The 9,159-nt window shown below is 35.8% G+C and overlaps 1 long non-coding RNA gene across 1 annotated transcript in view; it reads left to right on the plus strand.

The window, feature by feature from the left end:
- Nucleotides 1-8,414, plus strand: part of LOC118974139 (uncharacterized) — a 457,532-nt gene extending 449,118 nt beyond the window's left edge. The window contains exons 8-9 of the long non-coding RNA XR_012132176.1: nucleotides 16-197; nucleotides 8,106-8,414. This is a non-coding gene — a long non-coding RNA (uncharacterized lncRNA). The remainder of the gene's footprint in view (nucleotides 1-15; nucleotides 198-8,105) is intronic.
- The last annotated feature ends 745 nt before the right edge of the window (nucleotides 8,415-9,159 follow it).

Below are 9,159 nucleotides of genomic sequence, written 5' to 3' on the forward strand. Positions count from 1 at the left end.
AATCTTCCTTTTCAGTGAGATTCCACATCCACCAAATGCCAGACAAGCTCTCAAACCAACCCTCTTGCAAATAACAACTATTAACTTTGGAAAAAATTTAAAACAAACAAACAAAAAACAGCTACCTGAAGGCATTGAAGAGCAACCAAAAGAAGGAGGAATCTTAATTGACTGTTGGAGGAAGGGACTAACATCTGGTGAGTTTTTATTTTTATAGCTGCCAGTCAGAGGGTAGGCTCCAGTATATACCAAGCGAGTGCTAGAATTTTCATAGAAAACTACAGTTGTTACAGTTTGAAGAATCTGCATACAGAATTCAGAGAACCACAGCCACTCAAAATTGAAGAAGAATCCAGGAAAGGAGAGAGCCAGAGAAGAGGAGCCCCAAATCTTTGTGTAAGCTCTGATCAGATCCCTGACTGAGCCCCAGTCAGTTTATCCACTGGGTGGAAGCAAGCAGCCCCCCTAAGTCTGAGGGAACAGAACAGAGTTTTGAGTGGCTGCCCAAGAGACTGAATTTGCAGTTTGAGTCCAGCCAAATTAATTGTCTTCAAAAACAGACAAAAATATATCAATACTCTTCAGGGGAGTTTAATCAAATCCAGAGTCTCCAAAACATATTCTTTACAGTGTCCAGGATATAATCCAAAATTGCTTGAACAGGAAAAACAGGAAAGTGTGGTCTACTCCTAAAAGAAAAGATATTTCATGAAGACTGAGGCTAATATAATTTATATATTGAAATTATCATACAGGATTTTAAATTATCTGTCATGACACCATTTGATACCATGAAGAAAAATATGATTACTTACACGAATGAACTAAAATATAAAGAAGCTCTGCAGTAGAAAGAAAGTATTTAAAAAGAACTAAATGGAAAGTCTTAAACTACAAAAAAAAATAGAGTATTTGAAATCGATCATGCTTTTTCAGGAAACTTACTTAGATTCCTATCTTTTATTTAAAATTAACCTCCTCATTCACAGATTGATACTTTTATTATAGCAATTTGTGGTCTGTTTTCTATGATTTATTTATGTACATTTCTATTTCTCTGATTATAAATTCCTGGCATGATGCATTGAAGACTATCTTTCTGTGAAAGAAACCTAGTAGGAACTCTCTGAATTGATGACAATGTGAAATGGTTACTGTTAGGTTGGAGGAAGGAAAAACAAGGACATGCAAACAGAACAGAGATGCCGTAGGGGGAGAACAGACCAGACCCCAAAGTCCGTGCCTTATATGGAGAGGAGACAGTTCTTCCTGAATTCCATCCTTCTGATGTGCCAACTAAGACCTGGATGTCACCCTCTTGGAAGGAAAAAAAGTTTCTAGTTGTCTATTATGTCACCTTTAGCCAATCATACCTCTCCACACCCCCTAGGATAGCTTGCCCACTCCTCCCACTCCTAACCCCTTATAAGCCCCCACCTCCCTGACCGGGTGTGACTTCCCCGGCCTGTAATAACCAGACCGCGGAACATCACCCGAGAGCGGCATTCAAATAAACTACCTGGCCCTTTGTTGCCTCTCTTCGCCTGCTTATTTCAGCTGAAATTTATTTTACAGTTACCACCTTGGGCATTAGAGTCAGACATACCTTTGTTTGAATTATACTTCCAACAATCTTACTTAACCCATCCCCATCTTAGAAGGCTCAGTTTCCAAATCTTAAAACACAATAATAATATAGGCTTATTGTGAAAATTAAATGAGATAATACATATAAAGCACTTAGCATTATTTGTTAATTTATTCTACAAAATGTTATATTGGCCACTCACTATGGAGAAAGCATTCTGCTAAGTACTGGAAATAGGGCAGTAAAGAGGACTTCTAAGTCCCTACCTTCTTAGAGTTTATAAATGAGAGAGGAGAGAAAGACATCAAATAAGTAAAGAGGTAAAATTACTCCAGAGTTCATAAATACTATGAAGGAAATAAACAGATGTTAACTAGATGGAAGGAGGTAATTTAGTAACAGCTCAATGAACAGTGATTATTTTGCTATTATTATATCATTTTTTGTTCCCTACAGCACTACACCCATGCTTTGGAGGAAGTATGCACTTAATGAACATTTGTTAAATTTACTTTCTTGTGGCTCAGCTCGCATTATTTACATCTTATGATAATGTGAAAGAAAGGGCTGTGGACTATATGGTACGTCTGTAACCAGGCTGGCCCACACCACAACATATGGCATCTGCTACTCTTTCTGAAGGTCTAGACCATTTTAGGAGAAAGTGCTTGTTTAATGCAATGTAATAAATTCAGTAATTAAATCTAAGAGAACTGCGATGTGGTGCTCAAGGGAGTGACAAATTTGAATTTGACTAGCCAGATTGTCCTTGGAGGAGGCATTAGCAGCTAATCTAGGGAGGAAAATTTGTTGTTAAAAGCAAACATTAGAATATAATAACTAAACAAGTGGTTTGGCATGTGGCACATTAATTGTGCTAATTGTAGGTTAAGAAGAGGTAGATCTCACACAGCTAAATGTTGATTACAAGCTGGAAATTGCTGCACAGGAATTGTGTTTTTGTGCTTTAGCCAAGGAATTTTGCTTTTGTTTGAGTCTGTTTGGGTGGGGGTGGAGAAGTAAAGCTAGAAAAACAATTAAGTTAGTTTGTGACACTAGACCCCTTAGGGAGAGTTTTAAAGGACTGCTGTGATTAAGCCCTTAGGACACAATTACAAACAAGCCTTCCTCCAGTTGAGATCGCTAACACTTACCCCACTGCTGCCTGCAACACAAACATGGCACACTTATCCTTACACTTAGAAACACACAGACTTCTTTTTTTAATAATGTGTACAAAGTCTGTGCATTGTTGGAAATAGAAGCACATGTGAAGAAGCGTAACAAACAGTGCTAATGTTTGTTTTCTTTTGAAGAGTACTGATGTAGAAACAACTGAATTTTCTGTCTTATTTCTGTTAAGGTCACTGTGACTCACTAGGTCTAAAAAGGGTTTTTGTTTGCTTCGGCTTGTTTGCTTTCTCTTTGGTGGCTAGATGATAGTCAGAAAATTTATAGTAAGTCTCTCTGACTAGAGACTGAAACTTTAAAATGGGCTCCAAGACTGTTCTGAGTTTTTAAGTGTTACGCAGTCAGGTTCATGTATATTTCTATTGTTCTAAGGGTTAAAAACTGCACTATCACAATGACAGTCCTTATTACTCAGTCAAAGTAAATGGATCACCACATAACCTTACAGAAATGTTCTTCCTTAAGCTATTAAAACATTCCATGCCCTTAGATGACAACAATTTCTCTGCCTTTTGAAATTTCTTTTCTATCCTGCAGAGTTCATAGAGATATGCTTGGTTAAAATCAACTTATATAAAACTATGCACTGTAAATTCTGACACTTCTGTTTGAATCTCTTTTCAAACACTTGTCTTTGCTCACCATAATAGATGTCAGTTCTTCTGATGTAGTTCAAGCATGAGCTTCATATGAAGACTCAGCCATGTCTATTGCATTTCTGAAGCTACTACTCACTGAAGTTTTGTGCTGTTTGACATCAAAGATAGGCAAGAATCACCTGCTGAGTTCACATGCATGGAGCAAAACATCTTCAAATCACTTTTGCTAGACAAAAGTTTTTTTTTTAATATTAAGCTTTTGCTATCATGTGGACTTAAAGACAAATGCAGTCCTTGTTAAGGTTGCAACATTGTACTATTAAAATATGCATTAAAAGCTCTGAATTGAGCTAACCTCAAAACTAAAGGTAATTTGTGTAGTTGCTTCAGTTTTGAGCTTAGCTGCAAAGAATTCAGCATCATTCAGACATTCAAAATGTGATTTTATTCAGTATGGAGTTAGTTTGCTTGAAGGTAAAAAGCACTTTAAACATTCTCAAACCCAAAAGAGAATCTTTCAATATTTCTAACTTTAATAGATGTCCTTGACATCTATTAAAGAGATAATTCCATTCAGAATAAATACTGTATACAGAGTATTTGAAACTATAGGTTTTATATTTTAAAAATTCCACTTAAATTTCAAAGTTACTACAAATAATACCATCTATATCTTACTTTTTAAAAAGCAATTTCTTATTTTTCTAAGCAGTGTAATTTGGCAATTATTCTTGTTAAGCCTCAGCATTTCTTAGAACAGGATAAAAACAGAGTTATTAAAGAGATGTGAACATGAAAATTATGATGGTTTTCATGTCTGTGATGTTCTGGATGAAAGTTTTAAAATTTGGATTCCAAATTACCAAATAATTAAACTCCAGAGAAAGCTAAGTGAATGACGCTAAAAATGAGGCAAAGACTTGAGCTTCCCCAGGAATAGGCCTGTTTGGTAATTTGCATTTTAGATGCTACTAGTTTTAAATTTTGGCTTTCATAGGGCAACAATATTTAAAAATTTTGGGAGAGTATAGTATCTGTAAATTTTTATTTCCCATATTTTGAATATATTTTTAAATGCATATAGTTATATGGTTTAAATGCATATAGTTTATCATTACCATTATATATAAATGGTGTACATATATATGTGTGTGTGTGTATATATAATAGACATATTAATATATATATTCATTATAATATAAATATAGCATATATATATGTAAATAGACATTTTAATACAAAAAAGGAAAAGCATCTAACTTTAAAAAGAAGTCACTAGATTTTACTTTGCCATGTATCAGTATTTAGGAATCCTGCTCAATTTTTTTTTTCATCCACCCAGTGCACACCCTGTGCTGATGTGTGGCCAGACATATCATTAGCCCAAATTGTCTCACTGATAAAGAGTTTGATTATAGCACAAAGAGAAAAAACACATAGAATTTCTTTTTTTCTTTCAAGCCCCCTCATGCACAAAAAATGTCTTGGAGAAAGATAGAGATGAAATGTGATGTCAGTGTAATCTCTTAGCTAACCAGTCAGCCAGAGATTGGCCGCTCAGATCTAGAGTACCTATGCCTTTCTTTATTACAATCACATTTTGAATTATCTTTCTATGGTGTGAGAGACTCTGATTAAAGAAATATTCTCAGTTTCACATCCTGAAACAGATATGGTTGGGAGTGGAATCAGTTGATACTTTAACCAGGTTGTAACAGAGCAAATATAAGAAGGAAAATAACAGAAGAGTTGTTATGTGGAACTGTGGGTAATATTGCAGTATTTCCAGAATCTCTTGACTGGCCTTAGTGCATTTCCATATCAGTAGGCCAAGGGCTGGAGAGAAGTAGTCTATCTCTGTATCAATGGTGATTACAAGGTGGGAGCAGGGCATCTCTGGACTGGAGAGGTTGGGTGGGGTCCCTTTTGCCACCTGATCGTAAGAGACACGGGAGAGCAGAAGTAGACAGCTGCTTGTAGGCAATAAACAGGTTTCTCCCACTTTATTTCTCCCTTTGATTTCAGTTTCAAAGATATTTTGCCCCAGGCTTGAAAAATATTTCCCTCCAGAGTTATAGGAACTTAAATTATATTTTTATTTTCTTAACAGTCATTATTAATAAATACATTATATTTAATTTAAATGCATCATTTATGTTTGTGACAGATTGTTTGCTGCTCACCAAAATCCAACTTCTTTGCTTTCTTCCAAGTACACAACCTATGCTAGTTTCTCTTGCAGTTAAGTATGTTCATATTACTCAGTTCTTACTAATGAAGTGTGACCAGAAATAATGGGTGTCACTTTTAGACCCATACCTTGCCCATAAAAATCCTCTCTTGGTGTTGCCCTCTACAGTCTTCTCCACTTCCTAGTTGAAACGTCTGTGTTGGAAATTGTAGAACCTCTGGCAGTCTGGGACCCTGAATGACTACATGAAGGAGAACCACCCTTTTGACTTATTCACCCACTTAGTAGTTAGATGAGCCTGAAGTAGACTTCTATTGTGTTTGCACCAGTGTACATTTTGGGTTTTATTTGCAACAGATAGTCTGCCATTGATTTCCATGTTCGGGGTTGATTGGTGACAGGAATTAGCTTACCTATAACCTACAGTATTGAATTTTATTTTAAAATTATCCAACAAACTTTTACTTTAAGATTAATAGGTGTGTGTTTTGTTTGTAGAAGTGTAACTCTGTCACTTAAGTATTCCCCAATTCTCTTCTGAGAAAAATGGCCTCTCAGATAACACAATACTCTAATGGCCATAACTGTTTGGATGGAGGATTGCACTGTTGCTAAACATTTCCTCTGAGAAACTTGTCACTTAGGTGAATGAGAGAGAAAAATAAGTGCAGGAAGAAAATTAACATAAATCTAAAAATTAGCTAGATTTGGTAACCATAGTACACAGATAGATTCTCCCTTAGTACTTTTAAGTGCAAGGTATTAGAGGAAGTTACTTTTCCTATTACCATTGCTATGTAGCAAACCAGCCCCAAAACTTAGTGTCATAAAACAACCATTTTATTATGCCCATGGATGGATTATGAACAGTAGTAGAAGGGATAGATTCTCTCTGTTCTACAATACCTAGAAAGATTTGAAGGCTGAGATGACATAACAGTGAGGGGTTAGAACCGTCTAGAGGCATCTTCACTTTCAAGTCTCGCAGTCCTGCTGCCTATCAGCCGGGACATCACTGGGTGGTCAGCCGGAGCAGCATTATGTTTTCTTTCTGTGTGGTCTCTCAGCATGGGTTGGTTTAGGCTTCCGCACAGAATGGGGCTGGAGTTCAAGAGAAAACACTCCAAGAGAAACAGGTGAAAGCTATGTTGTCTTTTCTAACTTAGCCTTGGAAGTTACATAGCATCACTTCTACCATCATCATGAGTCTTTCCAAGTTCTAGGGGAGATTCTATTTCTCAGTGGGTGGAGTGGTAGGTCGCATTATTAGAAGATTGTGTGGAATGGGAGATATTTTAACAGCTATCATTGGAAAATACAGTCTGCTACAAAATTATTAAATAGAGGATAACAATAGATAGTGAAGGCAACAAAGAAGAAAACTGCAGAATAGCTAAATCAGAAAAATGGAGTTGTTTCTGCAAACTATGGAAGAGCAGCTGCTACAAATGGAGTGAGTTTGTAAAACCCTTGCCTAGTGAGAATACGTATGTTTGTATATGTATATATACACATAATTTTATATACAAGCACACATATGTGCCTATACACACGTACATCATGTGTGTTTGTGCACAAAGGATTTATATTAAGAATAAATAAAATACTCCTACAAAGCAATAATAAAAAGACAGTCAACTGAAATATACAAAAGGCTTGAGCAGGGACTTTTAAAGAAATATTCAAATGGCAAATGAGTTTAATTTCATTAGTTATCAGGGAAATGCGAAATTAAAACGGTGTCACTTCATTACCACCTGAATGCCTAATACTTTTTAAAATGGCAGTAAACTGTTGGTAAAGATGTGGAACAATCAGTGGTAACACCTCTTTAGGGCACTGTTTTGGTTTAGTCTGTTTAGTATCTGCTAAAGCTGAACGTATGCATATTCCATGATTCAGAAACTCCAGTCCTTACATATACCAACAGAAATGTATGCATTTGCTCATTAAAAGTGAGACATGTACAAAAATGACTATAGAAGTATTATTTATAACAGCCAAAATCAAGAAACCATCAAAATTATTTGTCCATCAGAAATAGGATGGATAAATTGTGCTATACTCATGCAACAGAATATTGTGCAGCAATAAAAAAACAGTTACTCTCTATGACTACACAAAATGACATGGATGAATTTCATAAAAATGTTGACTGAAAGAGGCCTAACACAAAGGACTACATATGATATGGTTCTAAGTATATAAAGTTCTAAAACAGAGAAACGAATTAATGGTTACATCTAAAAAGGATGAATTTCTGGTATGTAGCTGACATATCTCAATCAATCTGACTATTCAAAATCTATAGAGCTAGAAACTTGTTCACATTTAGAAGGATGTTTACTGGGATGGAAGTGATGCTTCCAGAGTACCAATACTCTTCATGTCTCTGTATGTGTGGTGGTTATGTGAATGTGCTTTTTTGTAAACTGCCTGAAGGTTTGTATTCTTTATGTATGTAATGCAACAATAGAAATAAAGTCTCTTTTAATGAAAAGGTTTATTTGAATTAATTAAATGTTATCACCCACAGGAAGCAATGGAAGTTGAATTCTGGAAAAAAAAGCAAGGTGGCTGAGTGGGGGGGACCCCTGCTGCAATCTGAAAGGTCTAATAGACCTCCGGAGCCTTATTTGCCTGCCAACACAGTGTCTGGTGCTGCTGAGAGGTAAATCTACCACAATGCCTCAGGTCCAGGTAACTGGAGCACTGCTCTGTTTTTTTTTCAACTTTGAAAAATGCCTAACAAAAAAATTGGGAGGAAATATGAGAAACTGCAGGATAAGAGAAAGGCAGTGAAATAATATGATGTGTAAGTAACAAATTAGAGACACAGTTTGAAATATTCAATCATAATTCTGTGATTCTTTGTGGTGTCTTGGCGTGGAGTTTTCTGGTGATTTGACTTGACTTAGTACAAAGATAATATTTAGCAATGGTGGGCAATATTTTAATCAATAGTAAAAGGAATAATAACAATGAGGGAGAAAAAGTGCTCTATTTTTCTCTGAGGCATTAGTTATCTACATAATGATGAGCTGACCCATTAGGTTTGGTGGAAAATGCAATTAAGACAAAGTACAAATCCAGTTTTCAGAGAACCATTTATACACTGGATTTAAAATACTACCCACCAAAAATGCATTTTCAAGAAATATTTGGTTGTGTTCAATTTATGTCAACTCATTCTTTCATTTATTCATCCATTTATTCATGCATTCACTCAGTGTTTACTATGTACCAGACACTGTTCTAGCTTCTGGAGATACTGCAATGAACAAAACAGAAAACTCTCTGCTTTCATAGGGGTTACATTTTAGTTGTGGAAAGAGGTGGTGATATTTATCAAAAGCATTAATTGTAGAATATACTAATAAGAGAATAAGGCAATTTATGGGAAGGGGATAGGGAGTTCTGGAATATGAGTGAGCTTGAAGTGTTTATTACAGTGATCAGGGAAAGAGTTCACTGGCAAGGTAACATTTGAGTAAAGAACTAAAAGAGGTGAGGGAACAAGCCATGCATGCTGATTTCTACTTTTTGTTTAGCGGTAAGCACTTTTTAGACGTCAGTCTAGGTATTGGAAG

The sequence above is a fragment of the Manis javanica genome, chromosome 6 (assembly GCF_040802235.1).
Source record: "Manis javanica isolate MJ-LG chromosome 6, MJ_LKY, whole genome shotgun sequence".
Taxonomy (NCBI): Eukaryota; Metazoa; Chordata; class Mammalia; order Pholidota; family Manidae; genus Manis; species Manis javanica.